This window comes from Lolium rigidum, chromosome 5 (genome assembly GCF_022539505.1).
Source record: "Lolium rigidum isolate FL_2022 chromosome 5, APGP_CSIRO_Lrig_0.1, whole genome shotgun sequence".
NCBI classification, from domain to species: Eukaryota; Viridiplantae; Streptophyta; class Magnoliopsida; order Poales; family Poaceae; genus Lolium; species Lolium rigidum.
The window spans coordinates 16,337,776-16,361,755 of NC_061512.1; the positions used below are offsets into that span (position 1 = coordinate 16,337,776).

General features: G+C 46.2%; 1 non-coding gene and 2 pseudogenes across 1 annotated transcript; all 3 read right to left on the reverse strand.

The window, feature by feature from the left end:
• Positions 1 to 4,513: 4,513 nt before the first annotated feature.
• Positions 4,514 to 4,606, reverse strand: LOC124658630. Its single transcript, XR_006989337.1, has one exon. It is a non-coding gene; the product is annotated as a small nucleolar RNA SNORD96 family (small nucleolar RNA).
• A 9,222-nt stretch (positions 4,607 to 13,828) lies between these two features.
• Positions 13,829 to 14,774, reverse strand: LOC124655663 (annotated as a pseudogene).
• Positions 14,775 to 22,650: 7,876 nt separating this feature from the next.
• On the reverse strand, positions 22,651 to 23,484 carry LOC124655664 (annotated as a pseudogene).
• Positions 23,485 to 23,980: the final 496 nt, after the last annotated feature.

Sequence of the window (23,980 nt, forward strand, 5' to 3'; positions counted from 1 at the left end):
GATAGGGAATACTCACTTTATTATGGCCAAGTAGTGTTGACCTGATGTACACTCTTTTTCCATGACCAAAATCAAAAGAAGTGAATAAAAGATTTAAGACTAAGGAGATCAAAGAGAATGGTTGTTACCCGATATTTTCTCATACATCTCGAGCCCCGCCACCACAAGAAGTGATACATTCGGTGAGTGGAAGCAGAGAATACATTGGGCCACCTAAACCAGCGACATGACTGCCTCCTCGCTCTATCAAGGCATCAATGACCACCCACGCTTTTGGCAACCAAAGGACGCACATCGCGGCCACCCCTACACTCACATACCAGAGGATCTTATCTTGCAATCTGAGCAGAAACAAAATCTCAATTAGACCATGAAACAAGGAAACAAGAATGTAGTCAATCCCATCAGGAAATCATTCTGGAAACATTCCAGAGATGAGGGATGATAGATATCATATCTACAAAGGAAGTAAATTCTAAACGCAAAATTTGAGCCTCTAGTATACTTTAAGCAAACAAAACTAGAAAGATAAGTGCGCTCACATCTCTTTACAAGTCGTCATTTCCTGCACATCCAACAAAATAGTGCTTCATTTTCATTCTTATGCAAATATATTTATGAATGAAGAGAACTCTGGCTTGAGGTAAACATGTAGATCAGGTTCATTCCAAGTCCCGTAAAAATGATTCATAACAGGAACAAAAACAAAACTCATCAAAACACATAAAATATGTAGCATCCACCACTAAAGAAGGTCAAGACCAAAAAGAATGGCAGAGGAGAAAACTAGTTTGCAGAAATAATATGGAACAAACTGATATGTGATCTGAAATATCCGCTCGGACATACAATGCAAGATTAGTAGCATTAGCTCTCAAGCCTGGCTGGGCGAAAGCTGTTAGGCGGCAACTATGATTTTTTTAGAAATGTGCCTTAAGTATATTATCATTGGGCATACACTATCATCCAATGGTGTAAATAAAACCAAATGAAAAAAGAGATAGAATATATATGTCTAGAATTCCATCAGACATCCAAGGAAGGATCTGCAACATTACCTCTAAAGCCCGGCAGGGCAAAGCCTCTAGCACGGAAAATATGAATGTATTGAGAAATGAGCCTTACTTTCATCATCATTTGCAGTGCAGGAGCCAATTTAAATTACTACGAAGACTACTAAATTTGATTGAGAACAAACAATATGAACTAGGAAAATAAGAATGGCTCTGACAACCAAAGAAGGAGTTATCAACATTAGCTCTCAAGCCTGGCAAGGCAAGAGCCCTTATACTGCACATGTGAATGTTTTGAGAAATAAACCATCATCATCCCCATATTTTCTCACTAGCAAATCAACTTCAAATAAATAAGCTATGAATTAAGAAGATGGAATTTAATCACAATATATAATCGAAGGTTCCTATCAGTATGTGAAACATAATTCTAGACCCAATCATAGATCCTATTGCATAGCTTCTAACAACCAGAGAAGAACTATCATGATAAAGTTAGAATAATATATAACTACTATAGAATATCAACAAGAGCAAGTGTAGTAAATAAGAACGCCTGACGAAAGACACAAAGATACACACCGAATTAAACAAATGAAATGGTATTGCAACCCAGACAAAACCACAAGGATATGATCAAAGGCAGAATATTTGCACGTGACAAAAGCAAATGTTGTTTATGACTAATATTCAAGAATAAATTTAAGAAATGAAACACATTGGGTAAAACGGGTGTCTCACATTTAGCTCGGAAAGCCAGATAAAATGTTGTCACTTAATTTCATACAAAAATAGATGCAAGTATGGTTAGAAGGTACACAAACTATTTTTTTTTGTTATTCAGCTTGCAACAAAGATTCCTCACAAGAAAACAGAGCACCAGCAACATTATAAAAATATACGACATTCTTTGCCATTAATATGCAGCAACAAACAAGCAAGATGCAACCCGAGCTTGCATTCTTCTCAACTACTAACCAAATAAAAGGAACCAGACCTTATCACCTCCATCTGGTTCTTCTTCAGCGTGCACCCAGCAAGGTACACAACAGAGGCTTCCACCGATGACGGGCACAACAAGACCATCCTATAATACATCATCGCCATTGTGGCGAATAACACCATTTGCTCCAGCTGCATTCACCGTTTCATAAGAATAAGAGAAAATATTCCAGCACAAAGAAACTACATCTGATGTTTAGCGACATAACACAAACATTGAAATCTGTAGTTTTCACTCTGATGACCGCAACAAGAACAACTAGTTGTCTTAGCAAGTTAATATCCGAATTGGGCTTGTTTGACCTCAGTGGTTTATATGTTTGTAAATGTCAGCTCTTTCCACACTAGATTCCACCAAAATCTAGAATGAAATCAATGGATGTGCTCACCTTGTGCTCATTCTTCTTGTTGACATCGTAGCCGCTGTTGTACACATGTGGACGAGGAGCTCCTGCATAGCGGCGTCGCCAGTCCTTGAGCATGTTCTGGAACCACCACTTGCTGCAGACCAAAACCACCTTAGTGTACATGCAAATACAAAGACTAAAATTACACCATAATACAAGTCAACAATTTCAGCTAATGACTAAAGCCATGCGATTGGTGCTAGCTTTTCTTAACATCTATTATTAACAATGTTCGTCATCAAATATATATTTTAAATCAGTTACTTCATAATGATCAAAATGCGAAATAAAAAATCAGAGTGCATGTATTGAAGTCGAACCAAACAAATTATAGAACATCATGATCAATTAGTTGTAGCACCTCTAAAAACAGTGCTAGTTGCATGAAGATGAAAAACATCATGGCCTTGAAAGAGACAGAATGTTCATTGCCGAGAAACGATAACAAAACTCACAGCTACGGCGACAAAAGAATACATGACAAGAACCAAAAGATTCCATAAGGCCAAAGTTCTAATTAACCACTAAAATATTAGAAACAGCACTAACTACATCCACAAAAACAAGCAAGCTTGCCACGACTTACCAACAACATAATAATACAACTCAAGTGTGAAGGAAAGGACACTGCTCTTACCTACTCTGCTTTAGTACATGACAATGAGACCATGGAAGGCTGGCATGAACTATATATGAAGTGACGATATGAGAGACCGATGAGATGGGTCTGTTAACAATCACATTTCAGTCCTGGAGACCATTCCAACACATGTACCAGAGCTGCTATGTTGTCGCCTGAAAATATGACAAGTCGATATGACATACCTACAGCTGCAAGGCTATATAGCTAGGAAGGCATTCCTCAGTTTTCGGAGTAAAAGGGTGGAAAGAAACTATCAATAATACAAGAAGTCCATAAGAAAAACTAGCTTAGAACAGACTGAAGTCAAGATAAAGCATCAAAAGTTCAAAACAAGCGACCCGCGTGGTGGACCTTATGTCGCGGGTGGTAAGCGACCCACGACAAAAGGTTGGGCCTTTTGTCGCGCCTCCGTTGTCGTGACTGGCCACCCGCGACAAAAGGGTCTTACGACCCGCGACATAAGGCCTATTTTCCACTAGTGCAAGTTTACCTATGAAACAGCATGGTCATTTACCTATTTGGTTATTCTTTGAAAGTACTAATAAATGAAAGGATGAGTGGCAAACATATTTCTGTTCCTTTATAGCAATATACTTAAGAGGTTGTGGCATATCATAGTAGAGACTACAAAATTGCCAAGTGCTTCTGATTATGACAATGCAAGGAGGAAGAACTAACTTGGATATTCACTATATTGCCAGCAAAAGGAAAATATCAGGAAGTGAATATAAATAAGAGATGTATATTAGGTGTCAAATATCCTAAATGAGCATTGGCTTCTGCGAGGTTGGAAACCTGAAACAAAATATTCGAAAACATATTACTACTCACATACATTTTCCAAAGGATACTATTACAATCCAAAAGTGAGTTCAAACTACAAACTGACCAAACATATGTATGCCGGTTCATAGTTCTTACAAAGACAATCATACACAAGTAGTCCAGCCTACTTGCATCTTCAATTCAAATATCAAAGACGATGCAACAATAATAGGACTATAGGCATGCTTAAGCTGGAGCTACATTGCGCATGGGTGACTATGGTGATGATAAAGCATGCAAGCTCCAAAAAGATGGTAATATTTCATATAGGTTATCATTACAACCTGTTCACGTGAACACATGCTTACCGGCCACAGGACAGACAAAAAATGAACATTGACAAACAACATTTTTAAGAAAACGGAAAACAAGTTAAATTTGGCCCCGAATACTATCTGATAGTATGGCCATGGAATGTACCCATCAGTCCCGAAAGATGGTGTTTTGTTCATGTTTTTCATCTCTGTCCAAACAAAACACTGTCCACAAGAAATAGTGAATGCACTAGCAAGATCAAGGCTAATGAAGAATTAATGGGAGAACCACGTAATAAACGAGTAATCAAGAACACAATGAAATGATCAAACTCTCACGACTTGTGAATCGTTAAAAAATGTTCAATTTGGTCTCAGAATTGCAGAATAACAGCCTGGCTACATATCGACTGACCCATCCCGAAAGATGGTATGATTACTAAGTTTTTTATCATTAGACAAGCATGAAAAAAACAGATAATTTTGACATTGCAAATACTAGAGAAACAAAGTTCTATTTTGCAGAAATGTCAGGAACGAATGTCAGATTTTGTGCACAAAACCTGTCGAGACAGATGGTGTGTTTTGTTACTGATTTTCAGCATTGTCCAGCCAATTTATTATCCGCCATACAGACGAGAAACATAAAAAAGGTGAAGACCAAAAAAAATGAGAGAGGAGAAAACTATGTTTGCAGAATTAATGTGGAACAAAATTATTATTGAGCTTAAATATGCCCTCATACATTCAAGGAAGGATCTAATAGCTGGGCGAAAACTCTTAAGCAGCAATTGTGAATGTTTTGCGAAACAAGCCTTAATAATTTTATCATCACGGAGCATGCATTACCATCCACTGAAGTATATAAAACTAAATGGAAGTACATCCAAGGAAGGAAGGAAGTAGCAGCATTAGCCCTCAAGCCTAGCAAGGTGAAAGCGCTGAGGCAGCAATTGAGAAACAAGCCTTTAATTTATTAGCATCGCCAGCTTTTCCGGTAGCAAACAGACATCAACTAAATTAGCTATGCATTAACAGGAGGGAATTTAATCACAATAATCAGGTTCGATTCCACCAGAGATGTCCTCAACGCTTCCATATGAGGGAATTTGTTCCACAACAGCTTTACAATTAAATATACATGCAATTTGTTTGTTTATAATTCAAAAACTAAACCTACAATCCAGTGATGGCTGGACAGAGTGATATAGAAGCATAAACACTACTTACCAACCAAAAAAGAAATGGATCGTTCAGAAATAAGAGCACCACTACTCTTGTATGAATGGCAAATAGTACTCTAACTGAAGAAGCATAGAGCAAGAAGTGCATGAATTACATGAGTTGTAGCTCGTTGAAACCGATGTGGTGATTGCGTACGTGTTCACCTCTATTAGCAAGAGTATAAAAATGATTACAAACGATTTGCAATATTAAATAGGATCAAGGCCAGCAAATGTGCCTAGCGAGCACTACGTATGCTGACATAAGAAGGCTAAGCCAGTCAAAGTCTCAAATGTGTGGAACTTTTTCTCAAAAAGGTATCCACCATTCAGTATTACATGACTCACGAAATAAGTACATATACTTACACAGTAAGCAGCTTGCAGTATTTTAACAGTAATTAACAGCAGAAATCCAATTAAGTAAATAGCAGCCACAACAAACTAGGCGAAAGACATGCCATAGCCTGATTTTTATCTCACGTCAATAGCACAATTGGTCAAAATTCAGTAGCTTAGCAATTTTACAGCATTATACTAGTCATAATGTAGTGATTACTGCCAACAACATCTGAAGATGCACAAATATATATAAGAAATGATTTTTACACATAATATGAAGATGTATTAAAGTTTTTCACACATAATTTTACTAATGTGTACTACCCAGCAAATAAGATTTAAGCAGCTATCCATATTTGAAACCATGACAAAAAGGCTCAAATAGTACACAAACCAGGGAGTGAATATTAGAGAAATATGGAAAGTAGGCTTCATGAGTTAGCACTGTAAGGAATAAGGTTTCATGAAGCATGTATGGTTCATCATCCACTCCAACTTAAGCACACAGAGATAAAGAAACAACCGACTAATTTCCACCGCTTAATTTATTTGGGCCTAAAGATGAAAAGTGAGAGATAACTAAAGCATGAGACATATCACTAAAATCTTTCTCTCGGTCTAATTAAGCTGCAAGTGCTAAACAAATTGGTGCATCCAAATGAAATAGAGCTGGACTGAATACACCTAATTCTGAGGAACAATGCAGAACCAAAAAGTGTCTCCATTAGGCATCAATCCATTTGAGCGTGCGCAGAGTCGGTACTTACGGATGCCGGTATCGATGAGCTATTAAACGGCAACATCAAGGCCTTGCGGTTGAAAAGTGGAGCTTCCATGTACGCCTCCTACTGACACCTGAAAACAGAAATAGAACAATCAATTAGAAAATAAGGAATAGATGCTAGGAATTTCAATAAACGAGAAGATTTTACAAACCTCATAACCTTGCAACTCTTGCAAGGTTTTTCCCAGGTTGATTGTGCAAAGAAAATGTGGCACCTTCAATCCAATCAACATAAAGACGAAATTATATCTTGGTGATATAAACTTCTCCATTTAAATATAGGCTAAAGAGAGAAAAAAAAGGCTCTTACAGAGTTGTGCATCCAAAGTAAATAGATTTGAGCTGAATATTTTACACCTAATGCTGAGAAAAAGCAGAAACCAAACAGCGTATGCATCAGGCAGCAATTCATTCCAGCGACCTTGGGATGGAAAATTCGACGAGCTCCTGAACGGCGTCGAGGTCACCGCGGTAGATCTTCCGTCGTGAAGATTGAAGCGAGCGCCCCACCCGGCCATCGGCCGTCGAACAAGCCGCCGCGACGTCTTGGCTCCTAGGTGCGCCGCCCCTCTCATCGGCGAGACTTGGGCGGCTGGATCGACCTAACGCGGGAACTGGGGCGGAGGGGAGGTGGGCCGGGACTGGGGGAGATGAGGTGTCACCAGAGTTGGACGCATTCCGGCCAGATTAAGCGGTCGCGGGAGACGGAGAGACAGAGGACCAGCACGCAGCGTTTCTTTTTATGACGTTCAAGTTAGCTGTGTCGAGTCTTTTTCTTTTTATCAAGTTCAGAGATCAAAGTGCCTCATAACAGCAACATTTAGGATAATTGATGCAATCTCTTCTATGTACTAGGTGAACCACAAAATGACTGACTGCAGCCTCTCTTTTTGGTGTAGGCATCATTTTTTTACAACGCATCAATGATGAGACTAAGTTCAGACTTCTAAAGAAAGTTCAGTTAGAGTACCTACTAGCATGTCCAGGTTACAGAGCTACGGGAACCACATGACTTTGCGTGTTAGTTTTGGAACTCATGGAGATGACTTAAACACACACACACTGTAATCGTACATAGCTGAACTCAAGATCCAGTCAGACGCTCTTCAAATTAATGGACATTGAGTTTTAAAACTGATGGAAGCTCACAAAGTTCAGACTTTACAAAGTTCAGTTAATTACCTGTTAGCTATTTATTTACTGACGCCTCATTAAGCTCTCTCCGGTATATGTATATGGATCCAATCTCCTGCGTAGCTGATGCTCAAAATCCAATCAAGATAAATGGAGACACAACAAGAGACGATCGTAGAAAAAAACAAGGAACCCGTACTACGTACGCTGGTTGGCAAGTGGACAGCCCTCGCGGCGGCGGCGAGGACAGCCGCACGTATGCCTGCCTGCATCTCCATTTTCAATTCCAGTAGTACCTAGCGCCATCTGTTCCGCCGCTGCACCACAAGGCGTTACTAATCAATATACCCAGAACAAATCATAATGAAGATGGATCAAGAAAACACATAGTTCTAAGGAGCATGCACACGTTTGTCTGCCGGCATGGCCTTTCCTCACCCTTCCATGCGCATGGCTATGTCCAGCAGCAAGATACTAGATGGGATTCATGAGCTCAAGATGATGGAATATGTGGTGGAAGAGAGAGGTCTTTGGAGGAAGGATGGGGCGACACTGAAGGATGAAGAGCATAGCTGCATAGGGGATTTATTTATATAGAGCAAGCGCGCGCAGTTGGAGCTGGGATGAGGAGCGGAGAATGCGGGGAGACGATGGATCAGAGCACGATCCGCGTGACGGGCGCGAGGTGTAGCGGCAGCCATCAGATGAAATCGTCGGAGACTTGCTGGGTTTTAGGGAGAAGCAATGGAGGGCTGACCGCGGCATGCACAGGCACAAATCTGTATATTAATTGATTTGCATTTGCCTAATTAAACTGCTTTAATTAACTTACTCTAATCGCGGAGATATGGATCTACTGTTTTCCTATCTGCTAAAATGGTGCGTGAGTCAATCCTCCCTCATTATAGCTAACTAATTGGAGGTTAATAATTTATTTGAGTCGTACGTGCATGCATATGGGTGTCTTAACATGTACATGTACTATATCTCATGCACCTTTTCTTTGGCACTGAGCATAGCGATTCCATTGCTACGTGATCATGGTCAGATAACAGGCCATCAAAGCAAACAAAAGAAAAGTGTTACATAGTTTGCTTTATTAACACATGACAGGCTGTCAACCCATACGCCTTAAGTATTTGTCCTATACTATGGGTATATATTGTGATTTTTAAATGTGAAGCCTCTATGTATAATAATCTCCCGCCAGATGACGTCACAGCCAAGGCCTATGCCGAGGGCCACCGTCGGCATAGCCTAACACTGTTTTTTTTCTTTTCCCAACCCGATTTTCCGCCAAACTTTCCCGCTCTTTCTCTCCTGCCCTTTTTCTCCCGCCAATTTTTTCCCACCGTTTCTCCCCGCCAAAATTTCCCGCCCTTTCTCTCCCGTCGTTTCTCTCCTGTCCTTTCTCTCCCGCCATTTCTCCCGCCAAGTTTTCCCGCCATTTTCTCACGCCCATTCTCTCCCGCCAAGTTTTCCCGTCGTTTCAGTCCCTCGCATCCCTACATGTAGCCATGTCTTCTCCTCCAACACAACACTACCAGCAGCACTTCTCTCCTCCAACACCACCACAGAATCATCCGACCTTCGTTGCCGTTGAGATGGCTCCTTGTCGTCGTAACAACACGGGCTTCATCGGCGTTCGCAAGCAGCATGCGGGCCATTTCGCGGCTGAAATCACCGCCAGCGCTGTGCGCGTGTGGCTCGGCACCTTCTACACGAAGGATGCTACTTCCCGCACATACGACGATGCGGCATGGAGGTTTGCCCGGTCGCGCAACAAAATGAACTTCCCGGAGGTCGGGTCTCGCGCTCCTAAGCCGCTACTTCACTTAGAGGGGAAGCGCGGCGGTACATCGATGGTCGGCGGCGAATTCTTATCGCCGAGACGGACGAGCGAGTTCATGGTGCAGTGGCGTAGAGACTGTCCCGAAGACGTCCAGGCCACACACGCATTCTGGAAGGTGAAGCAATCGGTGAGGAGAGAGAAGAGGGCGGGGAAGCGGCAGAGGAGGGCCAAATATGAAGCGGAGTGGGCCAAAGCAGAGGCCTCGACATGGTTGCATGATGATGGACGAGTGGATGAGGAACCTCTCAAGTACCGCTTCGGAGGACACCACCGGCGAGGAGGAAGATTTCGACAACTAATTAGTATGTGTGTGTTGAGTAATGGCAGTGTCGAGTCCGGATGTCTAGCTCATCGTTTGTCGACCGAGTGTCGAGTTCCTTGTTCATGTGTGGGTCTAGTTCTTTAAGTGTTTTGGTTTGTGCATGTGTGGGTCTAATTCTTTTAATTGTTTTGATTCGGGTGTGGTTCTAGTCCTTAAGTGTGTCGTTATTGTGTGTCTACTTCTTTAAATTCAATATGTTTGTGATCCTTATTTTATATGGTTTTCTATTAGTTTGTGTATCTTTCTTTGCTCGTTTTCTAACCAAGCTAAAATGGAGGGAGGGAATGCCCCCAAAACTTTTGTGTGAACACATGGTCTGTACACTAGCATGGTGGGGTGTTGTTTGATCAAATGTTGTACCCCCGGGTGCGTCCGGCTACACGCACATGTGCTGATGGCACTTAGGCATGTTCTAGACGTATAGGGTGGAACTCCAGGGAGGGGCTAACCGGAGGGAATCTTGAGATAGTATGGATCCATGCATCCTTGCAATCACATGTCCCCATGACCTAACCAATATCAAATGAAGGCAAAATGCCACCACGCCACCGCTGGTGGGGTGTAGTCAATGTCGTAGACCACGCGGCCAACGGATTAGGGTTTCCCTGAAAATCGAGCTTAATAGGGTGGGAATGACCGAAAAATTGTGTGTGTCCACAAGGTGTGTACACTAGCATGGTGGGGTGTTGTTTTATCCAATGTTTTAGCCCCGGGTGCGTCCGGCGTCACGCACATGCGCTGACGGCACTTAGGCAGTTCCAGGACGTATATGGTGGAACTCCCGGTGGGGTGAACCGGAGGGAATATTGAGATAGTATGGATCCATCCTTGCCACCACATGTCCCATGACATAACCAAGCGCAAACAAAGGCACAATGCCACCGTGGCACTGCCGCTGGGTGTACTCAATGTTGTAGGCCGCGCGGTCAACGGATTAGAGTTTCCGTGGAAATCGAGCATCGAATGGTGCGAATGATACAAAAAATTGGGTGTGTCCACATGGTGTGTACAATAGCATGGTGGGGTGTTTTTTATCCAATGTTGTACCCCCGGATGCGTCCTGCTTTACGCACATGCGCTGACGACACTTAGGCGGTTCCAGGACGTATAGGGTGGACGTCCCGGTGGGGTGAACCGGCGGGAATCTTGAGATAGTATGGATCCATCCTTGCCACCACATGTTCCCATAACATAACCAATCTCAAACAAAGGCACCATGCCACCGTGGCACCGCCGCTAAGGTGTAGTCAATGATGTAGACCGTGCAGTGAACGGATTAGGGTTTGTCTGTAAATCGAGTATCGGAGGGTGGGAATGGCCCAAAAAATTGTGTGTGTCCATATGGTGTCTACCCTAGAATGGTGGTGTGTTATTTGATCCAGTTTTGTACCCCCGGTTGCGTTCGGCTTCACGCACATGCGCTGACGGCACTTAGGCAGTTCTAGGACGTATAGGGTGGAACTCCCGGGAGGGGCTAACTGGAGGGAATCTTGAGATAGTATGGATCCATCTTTGCAACCACATGTCCCCATGACCTAACCAATCCCAAATGAAGGCCAATGGCTCCACAACACTACCGCTGGGTTGTAGTCAATGTTGTACACCGCGCGGTCAATGGATTAGGGTTTCCCTGAAAATCAAACATCGAAGGGTGGGAATGACCCAAAAAAAAAGTGTGTGTGTCCACATGGTGTGCACACTATCTTGGTGGGATGTTTTTTCATCCAATGTTGTACCCCAGGGTCCGTCCGGCTTCACGCACATGCGCTAACGACGCTCAGGCAGTCCAGGACGTATAGGGTGGAACTCCCCGGTGTGGTAAACCGGAGGAAATCTTGAGATACTATGGTCCATCCTTGTAACCACATGTCCCCATGACATAACCAAGATCAAACGAAGGCACAATTCCACCGCGACACCGACGCTGGGGTGTAGTCAATGTTGTAGACAAGTGCGGTCAATAGATTAGTGTTTCCCTAGAAATCGAGCATCGGAGGATGGGAATGACCCAAAACATTTGTGTGTATACACATGGTATGTACAATACCACCGAGTGTGTATGGCTTCACGCACATGCGCTGACAACACTTAAGCAGTGCCAGGAGGTATAGGGTGGAACTCCCCTGTGGGGTGAACCGGAGTGAATCTTGAGATAGTATAGATCCATTCTTGACACCACATGTCCCCATGACCTAACCAAGATCAAACGAAGGTACAATGCCACTGCGGCACCACCGCTGGGGTGTAGTCAATGTTGTAGACCACACGGTAAACTTATTAGGGTTTCCCTAGAAATCGAGCATCAGAGGGTGGGAATGGCCCAAAAAATTATGTGTGTCCACATGGTGTGTACACTATGGGTTGTTTTTTATCCAATGTTGAACCCCCCGGGTGCGTTCGGCTTCACGCACATGCGTTGACGGCCCTTAGATAGTTCCATGACGTATAGAGTGGAACTCCTCGGTGGGGTGAACCAGAGGGAATCTTGAGATAGTATGCATCCATCCTTTCCACCACTTGTCCCCATGACCTAACCAAGCTCAAACGAAGGCACAATGGCACCGCAGCACAGCCGCTGGGGTGTAGTCAATGTTGTAGACCGCGCAGTCAACGAATTAGGGTTTCCCTGGAAATCAAGCCTCGGAGGGTGGGAATGACCCAAAAAAATTGTGTCTGCCCACATGGTGTGTACACTAGCATGGTGTGATGTTTTTTTTATCCAATGTTGTACCCCCGGGTGCGTCCGGCTTCACGCACATGTGTTAACGACACTTAGGCAGTTCCATGACGTATAGGGTGGAACTCCTTGGTGGGGTGAACCGGAGGGAATCTTGAGATAGTATGGATCCATCATTTACACCATATGCCCCCATGAACTAACACAACACAAACGAAGGCACAATGCCACCGTGGCACCACCGCTGGGGTGTAGACCGCGTGGTCAACGCATTAGGGTTTCCTTGGAAATTGAGCCTCAAAGGTGGGAATGACCCAACAATTTTTGTGTGTACACTAGTATGGTGGGATGTTTTTTATCCAATGTTGTATCCCCGGATGCGTCCGGCTTCACGCATATGCGTCGACGGCACTTAGGCAGTTCCAAGACGTATAGGGTGGAACTCCCTAGTGGGGTGAACCAGATGGAATCTTGAAATAGTATTGACCCATCCTTCCCATCATATGTACCCATAACCTAACCAAGCTCAAACAAATGCACAATGCCACCGCGGCATCGATGCTGGGGTGTAGTCAATGATGTAGACCGCGTGGTCAACGAATTAGGGTTTCCCTGGAAAACGAGCTTCTGAGGGTGTGAATGACCAAAAAAATTGCGTGTGTCCACATGGTGTGTACACTAGCATGGTGGTGTGTTGTTTGATCTAATGTTGTACCCCCGGGTGGGTCCGACTTCACGCACATGCGCTGACGGCACTTAGGCGGTTCCGGGATGTATAGGGTGGAACTCCCCGGTGGGGTGAACCGGATGAAATCTTGAGATAGTATGGAGCCATCCTTGCCACCACATGTCCCCATGAACTAACACAACACAAAGGAAGGGAAAAGTCCATTGGTCAACTATCATTGGAGGCCGGTCAAAGGGGTAGATCCGCGGGGCTCCTGGATTAGGGTTTCGTATACCGAAGGGAATATCGAGTGGAGGAAATATAGAAGATTAAAAAAATTGCATGTGGATCTATATTAATATATTTTACTGTACTGAGATTACAAATATTTTAGAAAAAATAAACTGAAAAATGGAAAAGAAAATTTCTTTGTTTATGTCGAGGGCTCCCCTTGGCATATGCTTGACCGTCGACATAGCCCGTTAGGGAAAAGCCGAAACATGCGCACCACCACACGCGGCATAGCCCATTCTCTGTCAACACACTCATGTACACACCGCGAATCCAACTCCGCGTCGCCGTCAGCTCCACGCTAAGGTTCGCCTCCCGCCGCCGCCTCCCTCCATACCCCCGGCCGCGCCGCACGCTCCTCCTCGAATCCCGCCTCCTCGAACCACCTGCCCTTAAGCTGCACCGTCCTCCGCCATATCAGACGGCTGGGCCTTGGCTATGTCGAACGCCTCCTTGAGCCCTAGTTCCTGGAGAACCCCGATCATGTTCATGTTGAAGCTCAGCTTGAACATGGGAAGCCGAAGGTCGTCGACCGTGATGCCACTATTCGGTACATGCTGGTGTAGGAAGTTCGGGCTGGACGCCATCTTGTCGGCGAGTTGCCACAGCCCATTGCGTGTGTTAGGCATGAAGACGCACATCGAGTAGATCGGTGCTGATGGCTGGGTGGGAAACTGCCAGCCCCGTTAGCCCATTCGTAGCGGAGTTGGAGCAACTTGAAGCCGTCGTGGCAGGCGAGGCGGTGGGTGTCGAAGCCGCGCATGAAGGGCATGTCGACGTCGTTGTCGTCTAGGCGGTAGAACTTGTCTTCTTTCGTGTGCTTCTTGTCGAAGGGCTCCTCCCACTTCCCCTTGAAGTAGATGGCGCTGGCGAGCACCAGGTCCGTGAGAGGCGACATCGCGTCTGGGCCGATGATGGACGGGATCAGCTTGTTCGTCCACTTCGCCACCCACGAATTGATCTCCTTCTCAGCTTCCTCTAGCTGCAGTATCAGAAAGAAGATACGTGAAAATTGTATACGATGAAAATGCTTCCGGTGATATATTTGTATAGTGGACCGAAATACTTTTACTGACCTTATTGTGGAAGTCGACGGTGCGCACGACGACCTTGTATGACTGGAGTGTCGCGGTAGGTAGGGAAGAGGGGAATCGTCCGGTCATGCCACACGCCACATGAGAGGGTGTTGGGGCTGCCTCCGGCGACACACGCCGAGCAGCCCTCCCGGCGACAAACGCCACTGCCCTTCGGTGACACACGCCGTAACAGCTCTGTGATGATGAACACCGGACCGAAGGAAGTGAACTCCAAACGAACATGCGAGTATTTGCGGCACATACGCCTAGGCGCTGAACTCCACGCCCGACAAATGGCTTCTCTTTACTTAAACTGGGCAGACTGCAGGAAAAAGGAGTGTGCCAAGGCGAGAGGAACTAGTCCACGCGTTGCCTTTCTCCATGTCGCAGGTGCATGGTCATGCATGGCCGACCATCTCGTGTCGCTGCTGCATGGTGGAGTACTAGAGTAGTTTGTTTTGAAGGAGCATGGTAGAGTAGCTTTGTAGTATAGCGTAGCTTCCATGGACCATGGCCGGATGACCACACCACATGCAATGCAACGATGAGTAAAATGGATTTGACTTGCTTTTCCACGTCCAATCCCCTCGGGACTGGTTGTGCACTTTCACCGTTATGTGTACTCGAATCTGGCGTGGATATGTACATGATGAGGGTCATAGGCTAACAAGTTGACTGGCCTTTGTTCCATCTTGCTTGAGCTCCGTGTTCTGCACCAATGCCTCCTTGTCAGCATGCCGAAGCACCCTTTGTGGTTGGTTGGGTGGTGTTGATGAAGCGAGATTTCCTAGCAACGGCTGTCTGTGAGATTAGTTGGGCCTTGAATGTCGGACGGTGTACCGTCGAGAGCTTGATGGATATTCACGGATGAATCTTCCGATTTAAACACAACCCTATCTAGTTGGACCGCTATCGATTATACACCATCTTCATCGAGCCATGTCGCCGCACCCGATGGCATTCAAATATACATGGACCCCTACGTCAACACTCGTCTCCCTCTTCAATTAACATCGGCCTAGCTATCAACCCGGCGAGGCGAAGCTACTCCATCGACAAGTCTTTTTCCGACGAAACAAAATAACTCTATTACGTCGGGATACCAAAGAGGCGAAGGTGAGGCATCGAGTCCAACACTGGCAATGCGGATTCCGCACTCACCCGTGTAACAAGCTGACGATCGAGGCCATACACCTTTGTCACCGAACATCCTAAAGACAAGGCTAGAAGAGGACACATCTCCGAACGCCCTTTCACCGTGCACGCACGGCAACCGGATGAGAAAGATGAGTCAACAATGGTTCTATTTTTACTCGACGAGCATGGCGATGGATGTGTACGAGGTTTTTGTAATGCAGTAACGTACACTTTTTTTTGAGGGAAAAGTAGCGTACACTTATGCATGGGTGGTGTTTGATAAAATGAGGAGAACGGCCGTTCACCATGTGTGCATGTGTTTACAAGTTTGGCTTTGATTGTTTTTTTAGGTAGGGCTTTGATTGGTTAGTTCTCTAGCTAATTGCGCGAATCCATCTCGCGTCGCAAACATCGCTGCGTGCGTGATGCCCTGCGTAATGGGACCTGGGTGCAGGACCTGCGCGCGCGGGTCTCTCCACCTCTTTTGGAGTCGTTCGTGGCCCTTAGAGCGCTGCCGGAGCTGGCGCAGCTCTCCCGGGGAGGCGAGACAAGTTCACTTGGCGCTTCTCGAGCGACGGTGTCTACTCGGCCTCCTCCGCTTACCGTCTCCAATTTGCGGGCGCGGTGGAGTCACCCTTTGTCCAGCTCGTTTGGAAGCCCCGGGCTACCCCCGGGTGTCGGCTCTTCGCTTGGTTGCTCGCTCGGAATCGGTTGATGACGGGCTGATAGACTTCGGCACGGCAATGGCCAAATGGCTACTTCGCCCTCTTTGCATGCGCAACCTCGAGACTACCACGCACCTGTTCGTCGAGTGCCCCCTTTCGCGCACGATTTGGGAGAAGGTTGCTACGCTCGCGGCGGCGCCAACCCCGGACCCCGCCACCCGGGACGTGCACCACAGGGTCGTCGACTGGATGGGCGGCCTGGCCACGGGGTTACCTAACGCCGAAGCTTCTCGGGTGCGGTCCTGGGCCATGCTTGTCCTCTGGCACATTTGGCTTGAGCGCAACGCCCGTACCTTCCGGGCGTCTACCTCGACGGTCGAGTCTATCATCGCCAAGATTGCTGACGAGGCCGCGGCTTGGGACCGCGCTGGCGCGAAGATCTCCTCACCACGCGAGTAGTCGCCTAGCTCTTCTCAGCAGTGGCTTGGCATCCACCTGCTTGATCGTGTTGTTGATGCCGTCGCTTGTCGTTGTATTCGGATGCCTCTTCTATTAATATATCGAGCAGCTCACCTGCCGAATTCTCAAAAAAAAAATTGAAACAAGATCGAGTAGCAGGCTGCATGCCTCGGGAGCTTATTTCGCTAGGATAGTTAATTAGTTTCCATAGAGCACAGAGTAATTTTCGTGAGCAGTTAATTAGGAGTGATTCCCACGGTGTTGTCGCTAGGATAGTTTTGGATGAGGCGAGCAAAGAAAAGGGACGACGAAGATCCTCTCCACGCCCGCGGGGGTTTCGCCGTCACCCGTCAACGAGTCACATCAGACTCGGCTCATGTTGTCGTCGCGCGCAACCCTGACCGGCGGCGTGTATATAATAAAATTTCAATTCAAGTCTGAATTTAAATATTATCTATTGCAGAGCACGGGCAAAATGCCCTTCAAACGAGGTGATTAGTGGTGGCCTCGTACACTCGATCCCCCGCGCTCACCGAACGTTGTATAGAGGGCATGATTGAAGATGCTCTTAGGCCATGCACGTGGAGTTTCCACCTCAATCCCAACCCATCTAACACCACCAAGCCATCCATCCATCCATCCATCCATCCATCAATGAGGCGACGAGGCGACATGACGTAAAACACCACCAAGCCATCCATCCATCGATGAGGCAACGATCGCCCCACCCATCTAACAAGCCGACAATCGAGGCCATACACCTTCATCATCGGACAACCAGAAGATGACGCATCTCCAGATGCCTCTTCAACGTGGCTTCGTGTATGGATGGCAAGCGGGCAAGGAAGACGAGATTCGGCGACGACGACCCTTTCTATTTTTACTAGACTAGCCTTGCATTGGATATTTGGATGTATGAAAACTCGTCAAAAGGAAAAGGAGGCTCATGCTTTCTTTTTTTTGATGGAGGAGGCTCATGCTTAATTGACGGAATCCCGCGTTCTCCTTTTTGGTATGAGAGAAAAATTCAAATTAAAAAATAAGACCACGACATAATAATTTGTGAGTTGGGCCATCTGCATTTTGGGCCACGACATCCCCCAACTTCCCGGCGCCGCCGCCTCAACGCCGGCCGCACCTGCCCCTCCGCCGCTCGCCGAGCACCCCACCACCCATCTCCTTCGTCGCCGGTCACCCAGACCTGTCCACCGCCGCCAAGCACGACGCCCCTCCTCCCGTTGACCGGAGAACCTCACAGACGAGGGAGGCCGCGACAGGATCCGCGCGCGCGCCTGCTTCCATGGTTCCGCAACAGGAGGTCTACGCGTGGTCTTGGTGGCTTGCGGGGACGACCAAGGCGGCGCGACGGCTGCGTCCGGCGGTAGGGGCGCCGGGAGAAGGAGTTCGCCGGCGACTCGCCCGGGCTTCTGCTGCCAGCGTCGTCTCCAACGACCACGTCCGCGAGCTGCTGCCGGAGAAGGCCGCGCGCTGAGGTTATCAGCACAACCTCTCCCTCTTTATTTTACATCTGGATCACAAGATCCGATCAGAAATTTCACGTCTTGTTCCTGTTAAATGGCAGCTTCTTGATTACACACCTGTATGTATTTTCAGTGTTGCTTTGCTTACACGTAGATGTAGACAGAAACATACGACGAGGAAAAGGGCTATACTAGTAGTTGCTTACAAGTGAGGTGCATAAGCAAGTTACTGCCTACGTGAGAAACGAACCTGCTCACAGTAATAATAATTGCATAAAGGTAAAATGAACTAGACAGGGTTAACTGAACAAACTACCGGCAAGATTCTGATAAATCATTTACAAACCTGCAACCAACAGACTTTTGGCTGCTACGTTCCTAGCATTTGATGTTCCAGGACAATAATGCTGTTTATCTTACGTTCCAGGTCTTCTTCCTCAACCTGGTGCCGGTGCACTCGCACATATACAACACCCGCAGATCTGCTTAGGTAAAGCTGTTGCCGGCGCCCCTCCTGTTGCTGCGAGATGATCTAGTTACGCCTCCCTCCACGTTGGTGCATTTGACGATTCACTCCATGATACATGGGGATGTTCTTTGCCTAGCCTAATCGAATATATGGCTGCCTCCTTCAACTTGAACGACTCCTACATCACCACGCGCGTCCCCCATTGGCGAGCCACAGAAGGTCAACTTTGTGCATTTTTCTGTTTCGAAGTTTAAATAAGTACAGGATGCAGCAGCGATTTGAAAAATATGCATTGATATCTATTGCTGTCTTGTGTGAGGTACTCGTATTGTCTGTACCTACTATGTGCAGCGGTAACATTATTTGGTTGCTCTAAAATATGTAATACGTTACACATCTTCCATAAATTCAATGCTAGGTCTGTATATCCAGTTCGCATGTTGTGTGCTATACATAGCATTCCCATCTTGGCTAATGGTATTATGGCTGTAGCTTCCAATGGTGTTAGCCTGTAACTTGCAAGGCAGGACGTAGATGTAGATGGAAACATACGAGGAAGAAAAGAGCTATAGTTGCTTACAAGTGAGCTGCATAAGCAAGTTACTGCCTATGTGAGAAATGAACCTGCTGACAGTAATAATCACATAAAGGTAAAATGAAGTGGACAGGGTTAACTGAACAAGCTAGTGATAAGCTTCTGATAAATCATTTACACTAAATTTCTAATCTGCAACCAACAGACTTTTTGGCTGCTACGTTCCTAGTATTTGACTTGTCAGGACAATAATGATGTTTATCTTATGTTCCAGGTCATCTTCCTCAACCTGGCGCCAGTGCACCCGCAGATCTGCTTAGGTAAAGGTGTTGCTGGCGCCCCTCCTGTCGCAGCGAGATGATTTATTTATGCCTCCCTTCACGTTGGTGCATTTGATGATTCACTGCATGATACATGCAAATGTACAGCTGCCTCCTTCAACTGGTACGACTCCTACATCACCGTGTCTCCCATCTGTGAGCCACAGAAGGTCAACTCTATGGCCTTTTTTTGTTCGAAGTTTAAGTAAGTACGATGCAGCAGTGATTGAAACATATACATTGATTTCTATTGTTTTGTTGTGTGAGGTACTCGTATTGTCTGTACCTACTATGTGCAGCAGTAACATTATTTGCTTGCTCTATAATAATATGTTACACATCTTCCATAAATTGAATGCTAGCTTTGTATATCCAGTCCTCATGTTGTGTGCTATACGTAGCATTCCCATGTTGGATAATGGTGTTATGGCTGTAGTTTCCAAAGGCGGTAGCCTGTAATGTTTGTGTCTTCATGCTTATTTTGCTATTTCAGTGATCTTGATCTGGTTGTGTCTATGTTCCACTTCTTAAAATGTGGGCTTAACTTGGTGTGGTTGGGTTCTTACTGAAGAGAGTTGTACTATTGCTATATTCTGGCTGATTGCACTTGTTGAACCTTACTATATTGAAGTGCTTATGTCTAGCTCAAATGTCAAATAGCTTTGTTTCACCAGATGAATGCTGTTTGCTGGAATTGTATGCCCGAAGTGTTAATTTTGTCACTATTTGATTCAATAGTATTTCTTCTGTTTGGTATATGCATAGTTGATGTTGCAAACTTGTAACTAGTGCTGTTCTGGGATGAAAATCTACAATTGAGTGCTATTTTAGCTAGTCAGTATTTACTAGTGGTATTGTGGAACTCTACGGTCTGTTTGTGTCCAGTTGTAATTGTTCTTGTACCTGCTGTCATCTCACTCATATTTTCAGCTCAGCGAGGATTCTTTGCTGAAAGGAAGAGTTACCCATCTATGGTGGTGATGAGGCATAAGAGTTGTTGCCTGTGCAATTCGTTTGCCCCCTGCCTTATAACTAGATCAGGTAATCTCTCACTTTCTCCATCTCCCCTGGTACTACAGAGTTGATCATCTAGTAGTCTTGCTCTACTAGATCAGCTGACCATATTTTGTTCTTGTGCAAGGATATTGAAAAGGAGGAGTAGATGCATGGCAGCCAATTAAGGTAGTAGCTGGCATCTATTAGTTGGCCATATAAAAATCTGCAGATTCTTGTGGTGGTAGCGGGGTGAGGAGGCGCCTCCTTTCGGAGGTGTGCAACATCAAATTTTGATTCCTCTATCTGTTAATCTTGTTTGTTTGGTGGCTGCAAGGGAAGATAAATTGCATGGTTATGTTGCTGCCTAGGAATAGGATGGATGAATCCTCCTTGCTGTGTTTTGAGTGGTAATCCTGGCTGGCTATATCTCCTCCAGTATGATCAGTTGGATGCCGAAATCGAAGCATACATGCATATGGGTCACCGTTTTGCTGTTTGTAATGGCTCCTCCCAGATTGGAGCTTTGTAAGAGATGGTGTGTGAAGTAATTGGCTCGTTTTGTGTTTTGTATTCTAGCTAGTGTTGGAGCTGGATTGATTCCGGGCTAATCCAAATGTTGTCTCTGTTTTTGTATGCCAGTGTATGAGCTATTCAGACATCCCCGAGAGAAATATGATCGACGTGTCATGCCAAAAAAAAATTGAATTGCAAAATAATAATGGTAATTAATAGGCATAACTTTGCTGCAGAAAATTCCCAAATCTACATGGCAGAGAAGTAAATGTTGTTGGAGTGTTAGTAGCCTGCAGCAGATACGTGAGCATGCAGGTGGGTAGAATAAGATGGATGAATGGCATTTATTCCTTGGGCATGTTTTGCGTTGAAAAGGTGTTGGATTTGCTGGGAGGCCCGTACGTTCATCCCAGCCGTGCATGGAGAAAATCTACCGTATCAATCTCCTCTCCATCCATAGACTCTGTCGTCGTCATATAAGAGTGACATTTAGTACTTGTACTAGAAGGACCTAGCGCGTCATGTCGCGCCGTTCTCTGATTTTCTCGTTGGAGTTTTTTTGTGTCATATGTACCCTCGCTAATCGATCATCACTCGCATCGGTCATGTATTACACCGAACTAAATGTGAATGTGTATACAAAGCTAAACAGTCATGAACAAATGTCCTGGAAGAACAACAGTATAATAACAAACACAAACAAAACAAAAGAACAAAGCACATATGTTGCTAATTCTTTTAGTAAAGTTGGTAAAAGTTTTAATTTTTTTTACCGATGGACCGGTTAGATTAGTTTTTTGTAATGTTCTAAGTTTATGTTTGTAGAAATTGTGCTATGTTTGTACAAATTTCAATGAAATTCATTATCTTTCTAAATTCAGAAATTTTCTCAACCATATGGGTTGCCCTGGTGTAGAACGGCCGTCCCTATACATAAGAAGGTACTGCCAGCGCCTTGAATAACATTGTATCAGCTGCTTCTGGCGCTTATTTAGAACGCGCCCCTGAAAATTGTGTTAGATAACTGTTTGTTGGATATCAAGCTCCATCAGCCCTCTTAAGTTTCCAGAAGCAGTGGCTGCAAAGTGCAAATAAGCACGATGATTTGTTCTTGGTGCCTTTTCTGGTTTTCTTGATGCAACGCACCAAGTTAAACAACATTATATATTAAGCCACCGCCTTTTCAAGCAAGTAGAGTATAGATAATGGACAAAATATCAATGATATACACGGGGTGAAACACCAGCATCTTAGGATCGGCAACGCTTTTGCAACGGCACTGGCTAGTGTATGCAACAATCAAAGTTTCGTATGGACCTTTTTCTCTTTACTTGGGCGAGGATTGCAAGTTATTGCTGCTTACTACACTGAAATCGGTTGTGGATTAGACTGGATTAATTAATTAACAGCTGACGTGACACGGCGAGCAGATTGTTAGCTACTGGACCTAGCGCTGACGAAGGCCCTGATGTGCGCGAGCATTACATGTGTGTCCACTTCTGGGACAGGTGGTCGTTGTGGTGTGGAGCACCTGAAGGCGTGCCCGACGCCGCTGTACATGGCCTACTCCACGCTCTTCCCGCGCCCTGCACAGCTCCAGGTCCTGTCGCGAAGCATGCCCGCCTCCGCCACACACACCAGCACGGGCGGCAGCGGCAAGGTATCCATCCTGGGCGCGCCACGGGACAGCGGGTTGAACCGCGGGTGGTCACGGCCAGCTCCGGCGGGGAGCACCATGCGCCAGTAGCTCTCCGAGGTTGAAAGGCTCAGCGCCGACTACGGCGGCGTCTTCTCCAACTTTGTGCGGGCCTCGCCGCCGAAGAACCGCTGGATCAGGATGGCTCCTTTGGCAGAGAGCGTGGCCAGAGTGCCAAGCCCGCCCTCGCCGAGCCGCGCGGCGATGTGGAACACGATGGTGACGCCTGTGCTGTCGCCCATTAGGTACCCCGCCTGCTGCCGCACCGCCGCGAGCCCGTCGTCGAACGCGGCCGGGGTGCGGTTCTCGGGCTCGAGGCGGTAGTCGACTGACATCACGACGCAGGTCGTCCGCGCGGGGAGCTGTGCCAGGAACTCGTGGTAGCAGCTCCAGGTCGCGGAGCCACCGCCGAAGCCGCCACCGTGGAAGTAAACCACCACGGGAACCTTATTCCCTGCCGCTGCGGCCGGTGCGTACAACCGCGCCCACACACCCATGGCGCGGGCCACGACAATGTCGATGCTCGCCACGGCCATCAAACTCCACATGCAGCGGTGCAGGGGACATTGGAGATCGCGGGGAGGCACTCCACGTACAAACATATAAGGCCGTGAATCTCCTCGCTGCCGCCATTCTTGCCGACCTGGCAGCAGCTGGAAGCTCACTCGCGCCTCAGCGATGTGTAGTGCCGCATCCTCCATTATCTCATGCAAACAAGGTCCGAGCAGAAAGGTGAGACAAACGAAATGGTAGAAGCAATGTAGGGCCCGCGATAACGACATGCAAAACGCCCAGAGAGGCTCCCAACCCTGGGAGCTTAGATCTCTTTAGAGATATACTTTTTTGGTGTTGGAAACTTATTGTACTAGAAAAAAAGAAGAATCAACTTATCTTCGATTACACACCTTGTGTGTAAGGAGGACCTTGTTGGCTTGTGGCAGTAGGAGGCTGCGTGTAAGCGCATCTCCAACGGGGCGACGCATTTCGGACGCTGAAACTATCTGCGGGCGTCCTTTTGTGTCGCGTGGCGGATGCGAAAATGACCGCGAGCGCGAATTATTCGTTTGCGTCGGGGCGGTCCGACGCATTTTGGATATCCAGTGTGATGTTTCCTTGCTCATTATTTTCCTTTTTAATGAAGAACTACCCAATTTGTATGAATGATTACTCGAAAATAAGTTGAAACGCAAAAACAGC